Source organism: Mugil cephalus, chromosome 20, assembly GCF_022458985.1.
Source record: "Mugil cephalus isolate CIBA_MC_2020 chromosome 20, CIBA_Mcephalus_1.1, whole genome shotgun sequence".
Lineage (NCBI taxonomy): Eukaryota > Metazoa > Chordata > Actinopteri > Mugiliformes > Mugilidae > Mugil > Mugil cephalus.
Window position 1 is genome coordinate 8,564,746 of NC_061789.1, and position 6,105 is coordinate 8,570,850.

Sequence of the window (6,105 nt, forward strand, 5' to 3'; positions counted from 1 at the left end):
ATATATATATAGCAAGAAAAACTCAAATGCCTGATAAGTCTAGTAAAAATGTCTTCTGATTACGTTACTCTTCACATGATAATCATATATACCAGGGGTGTCAAACTCATTTTAGTTCAGGGGCTACACTCCACACAATTTGATCTCAAGGGGGCCGGGCCAGTAACACAATAGCTTATTGTTACGGGCCAGTGTGTGTGTGTGGCCTTGTCTTTTTGTTCTTTCATTTCAGGTACCGCCCCCCCCCCCCCCCCCCCCCCCCCCCCCTCCACCTCAATCAGCTGATTAGCTGATTGCCAGCGGTATTCCATAAAGCTCCTACCTGGGTGCGTCATTGGGAGAGTGATCCTGCAGCCAGCGTGTGCAGCGTGTTTGTTTCTGGTCGGCATTGTGGTGTCTGCGAAAGGCTTCTTCTTGGTTTATTGTATATTGTAAATAAATCCCTGCGATTGCAGACGGCCTTTGGTTTGTTTTCCCCTTTTACCTCAATTGTTACCTCCTTGTGTTCCCCTAGACATTTTCTGCCCTGTCGGGTCGTAACAATTTTGGGGGCTCGTCCGGGATCGTTCTCGCAGCTGTACCGGAGAGTTTCTTTTGTTGTTCATTCTCAGTTTGTCCTGCGTATTGGTGTCTGTGTGCCTGCAGCCGGTGGCGAGGGGTTAACTCCGGGCGGAGGCTTTGGTCTCCGGTGGGGGCTGGCGTTTCAGGGTTTCGGCCGCTGATTGTTGCCAATAAGACGCCTCGAGCCCGGCACGCCCCAGAAGATAGGTAGATGAAGTTCATGTTAGGTAGGATCTGGGGAAGTTTGTCTTTCGTGGCGGCTGTTTGTGTGTGGACATCATACGTGTTGTTTTGTTTGTGGTCGGCTGTTATTTCCTCGCGGAGTGTTTTTGGTAATGGCAGCGTTTGACGCTGGCGCATTTGTGTCGGATTCCTCATTAATTGTGTTTGATAAATGTACAAAAAGTGATCTACGTGTGATTGCCGAGTATTATGGTGTGCCGGTTTCTATGTCCCTTGTCAAAGGCGAGGCCGGTCACAATACCTCAGTTTGTCCCATTCTCTGTTGAGTCAACTCCTGGCTCAAAAGTGGAAGCCAGACTGAAAGTCCGGTTAGCTCGTTTTCAGTTAGAAAAAGAGGAGCGTGAGTTTCAGTGTCGCAGGGAGTTGGAATTAAAAAAGTTAGAGGCGGACACAGCTGTTAGGCTGCGCCAAGTTGAGCTTCAAGCTCGTACTACTCCTGCTGGCGAGGCTCCACCTGTGTCACTTCCATCCATCACTTTCGATGTGACTAAACACATTTCCTTGGTCCCTGTATTTCGTGAGGCAGAGGTAGAAACTTATTTCGGCGCCTTTGAGCGTATAGCTGCTGCGTTACGCTGGCCAGAGGATGTGTGGGCTATTTTGCTACAATGCAGGTTGACAGGTAGAGCTCAGGAGGCCTGCTCCTCCTTGTCCGTGGAGGATGGTCTCAATTATGACAAAGTTAAAGGTGCTATTCTGCGGGCATATGAGCTGGTACCTGAGGCGTACAGACAGCGATTTCGAAATCTTCGTAAGACATCCAACCAGACCCATATTGACTTTGCCAGAGAGAAGGGCATTCTCTTCGACCGGTCGTGTGCGGCCTGTAAGGCTGATGATTTTGCCTCGGTGCGCGAACTTATGTTGCTGGAGGAATTTAAAAGTTGTGTTTCTGAGCGTACTGCTGTATATCTGAACGAACAGAAAGTGTCCACCTTGCAGCAGGCTGCCACCTTGGCAGATGAGTTTGCGCTCACACACAAAAGTGTATTGGCTAAACGTGAGTCCCTTCGGGAGGTTTTGCCGAAGTCTGGTTCGCAGGTGTCAGGAGCTGCTGTTCCTTCTGTTTCCAAAGCTGATCGGCAATGTTTTTATTGTCATAAGTGGGGTCATTTGATCGCGGATTGTGTTGCCTGGAAGCGTAAGCAGCCTGTTGCGAGGCCACCAAAAGGCGTGGGGCTTATTAAAACGTCCATCAGTAGCGAGACCATAGTGTCAGAGGTTCCTGAAGACTGTTTTAGGCCTTTCATATTCAAGTGTTGGGTGTCTCTTGCGGGACAGGCCAGGGACCATTGCCTAGTGACTGCGTTGCGTGACACTGCCTGCTCGCAGTCCCTCATTTTGTCCAGTGTGTTGCCATCTGGTGCTGAGTCTGACGCCAGTGCTGTGGTTAGGGGGATTGAGATGGGTGTCATTCCCGCCCCTCTGCACCGAATCCATGTGCAGTCGGGTCTGGCGACTGGTTATTTTCATGTGGGGGTTCGCTCGTGTTTTCCTATTAGTGGTGTCGATTTCATCATGGGTAGCCTGTTGCTCTTGCGGCTCCCTTACCACTTAATCGTGAGGCTCTCATTGCTGCCCAGCAAACAGATCAATCCTTAGCTAAATGTATGGCTGCTGCTATGAAGGAATCCAGTGAGTGTACATCTAAGCAACCATATTTTCTTGACGATGGTGTCCTGATGCGCAGGTGGGCTTCACAATCAGGCAGAGCAGCAGTTGAGCTTGGTGAAGATTGGGGGGTGGTCCATCAGATAGTCCTTCCTGTTAATTGTCGCCAGCATGTGCTGAAGTTGGCCCATGAACATTTGTGGTCAGGTCACCTGGGGGTAACTAAGACCTATCATCGAGTCCTCTGGCATTTCTTTTAGCCCGGTTTAAAGGATGATGTGACGAATTTTTGTAAGTGTTGCAATACTTGTCAGATTGTAGGGAAACCGAATCAGCCTGTGCCCCCTGCTCCTCTTCGTCCTGTTCCAGCCGTTGGTGAGCCTTTCGAGCATGTGATTGTTGATTGTGTGGGTCCATTGCCTAGAACTAAGGCTGGCAACCAGTTCATGTTAACAATGATGTGTGTCCCCACTCGGTTTCCTGAGGCTGTCCCTTTTGCGAAAAATTACAGCACCAGCGGTCACGAAGGCACTGCTAAAGTTTTTCATTCTGTTTGGTTTGCCGAGGGTGGTGCAAACTGACTAGGGAACTAATTTTCTTCAAGGTCTTTAATGAGACCCTGCAGTCTCTGGGTATTTGTCATTCTGTGTCGAGTGCTTACCATCCCGAGTCTCAAGGTGCGCTTTAACGGTGGCATCAAACTTTAAAATCTATGTTGAGTAAATTTTGTCGTGACAGTGGTAAAGACTGGGATGAGGGGGTACCATTTGTATTGTTTGCCATTAGAGATGCAAAGCAGGAGTCTCTGGGGTTCAGCCCAGCGGAGCTAGTATTTGGGTACAATGTGCGAGGTCCGTTAGCAGTCTTGAAGGAGCAGTTGGTGGGCAGCTCCCCAAGACAAACTAACATTGTGGATTTTGTATCCAAATGCAGAGAGCGTCTGCATCTTGCCTCTAAGCTGGCAAAAGAGGCCCTCTCCCCTGCTCAGGGCAGTATGAAACAACGATTTGACCGGAAGGCTGTTGAGCGGCAGTTCCAGCCTGGTGATGGGGTGTTGGTGTTGCTACCCACACCTGGGTCCGCGCTTACGGCTCGATTCACGGGTCCCTATGTAGTGGAGAGTAGAATCTCTGACACAGATTATGTCATCCGGACGCCCGAGCGTCGCAAGAAGACTCATTTGTGCCATATTAACATGCTTAAAGCTTTCCACTCACCAGAGGATAAACAGGTTGCACGTTCAAAGCACTCTGTTACTGTCGCTCCTTTGCTTGTTTGTGTAGCCGATGTAACTGATGACTTGATTCCACCCTCTGATGCACAGCAGTCTGGCCGGTTGTCCAACTCCGAGTTCATGTCGAATGCCGAGCAACATCTGTCCTATCTTCCCCCAGCTCAGCGTCAGGATATGCTTGACCTTCTCGTTACCTACCCCACTTTGCATGGGGATGTGCCATCCCGTACCAACGTGTTAGAACATGATATTGATGTGAGTGATCATACACCCATTAAGCAGCATGCGTACCGCTGTCCTGTTGAGAAAAGAGAATTAATGAAACAAGAGGTTGCGTACCTGGTTGAACACGGTTTTGCCAGACCTAGTTGTAGTCCTTGGAGCTCGCCCTGTTTGTTGACTCCTAAGTCAGACGGAACCCCTCGATTCTGCACCGATTTCCGTAAGGTGAACGCAGTGACTGTGCCGGATTCCTTTCCTTTACCTCGTATTGATGATTGTATCGACAGTGTGGGTCCTGCAGAATGTATTACGAAACTAGATCTGCTAAAAGGGTACTGGCAGGTCCCTTTAACGCAACGTGCATCTGACATTTCTGCATTTGTAACCCCTGATGCCTTCTTGCAGTACACCGTAATGGCCTTTGGCATGAGAAATGCCCCGGCCACTTTCCAGCTTCTCATGCAGCATGTATTGGGAAATGTGCCTGACTGTAGCGTGTACTTAGATGATGTGGTGGTCTATGCCAGAGACTGGGTGAGTCACATCTCCAGCTTGAAGGATGTGTTCTGGCGCCTGGCAGATGCCTCACTAACGTTAAATCTGGCCAAGTGCGAATTTGGCGAGGCTATGGTCACCTACTTGGGGAAGCAGGTTGGCCATGGGCAGGTTCTGCCCGTGACCACCAAGGTTGAGGCTGTGCTGGCTCTCCCGACACCTATGACTCGACGTGAACTGAGACGTTTCCTGGGTATGGCCGGTTACTATCAGTGTTTTTGTAAAAACTTTTCTGTAGTGGTTGCCCCATTGACCAAGCTGTGTAGCCCAGCCATTCCTTTTGTTTGGGATGATGACTGTGTCCATGCCTTTACTGCTGCCATGTCCCTCCTCTGTAGTGGCCCAGTGTTGGCTGCACCCAACTTCTCCAGGCCTTTCAAGCTGGAAGTTGATGCTAGTGCCATAGGAGCTGGAGCAGTGCTATTGCAAGACGGTGTTGATAATGTGTGCCACCCTGTCTGCTACTTCTCAGTGAAGTTTAAAAAGCATCAGCTGAATTACTCAACGATTGAGAAAGAAACCCTGGCCATGCTCCTTGCTTTGCAGCACTTCGAAGTTTATGTGGGCTCCACGTCTGTACCGGTCACAGTGTACACAGATCACAACCCCCTTGTTTTCCTGATGCAGATGTACAACAGTAACCAGCGGTTGATGCGCTGGGCGCTCCAAGCACAGCGCTATAACATCGAGGTGAAGCACAAGAAAGGGGCTGATAATCTGGTGGCTGACATGCTGTCACGTGGGTAACGTCATTGCTTGCAAAGTCAATTGTCAACATCTGTGTTATATTAGTGTATGATCTTTGATTTATATATAGTGTAATGCTTATTTTCTGCCTGTAGGTGGGGTTTATTCTTATCGGTGGGGGTCTTTCATTTTAGGTCTGGCCTTCCCCCCCTCCACCTCAATCAGCTGATTAGCTGATTGCCAGCTGTATTCCATAAAGCTCCTACCTGGGTGCGTCATTGGGAGAGTGATCCTGCAGCCAGCGTGTGCAGCGTGTTTGTTTCTGGTCGGCATTGTGGTGTCTGCGAAAGGCTTCTTCTTGGTTTATTGTATATTGTGAATAAATCCCTGCAATTGCAGACGGTCCTTGGTTGGCTTCTTTGGTTTGTTTTCCCCTTTTACCTCAATTGTTACCTCCTTGTGTTCCCCTAGACATTTTCTGCCCTGTCGGGTCGTAACAGTGTAGATAAATTTCACAGTTGCAGCAGCAGTTCACGGGCACTCAACACCATAAATACTATATAACAGGAGAAAAACACAATATGCTATTTACATGATATTTACAGGATTATAAAAAGTAATTGAAATTAGTGAATAAAAAAAGAAGGAAAAATTAATAATGTACAGAGTGTTATCTGTCACATACAGATGAGGAGTTAAACAGTCGTATGGATTGAGGCAGGAAAGATTTCCTGTAGCGTTCTTTGAGGAATGTCGGAGCTGAGTCTGAGTCTCTTGGAGAAGGAGAGTGTTGTCAGGGTAATCAATGATTAACAGCTGGTCAAGTATCCTCCTCTCCACCACCACTATAAAAGTTTCTTGTTTGTGGCCAGTGACAAGGTCAACCTTCCTGACCAGTTTATTCAGTCTGCTGATGTCACTGGCTGCAATGTTGTTCTCCATAACAGAGAAAAGGGCACTCGGCACAACAGACGTAGGCAGAAGAGCTCCAG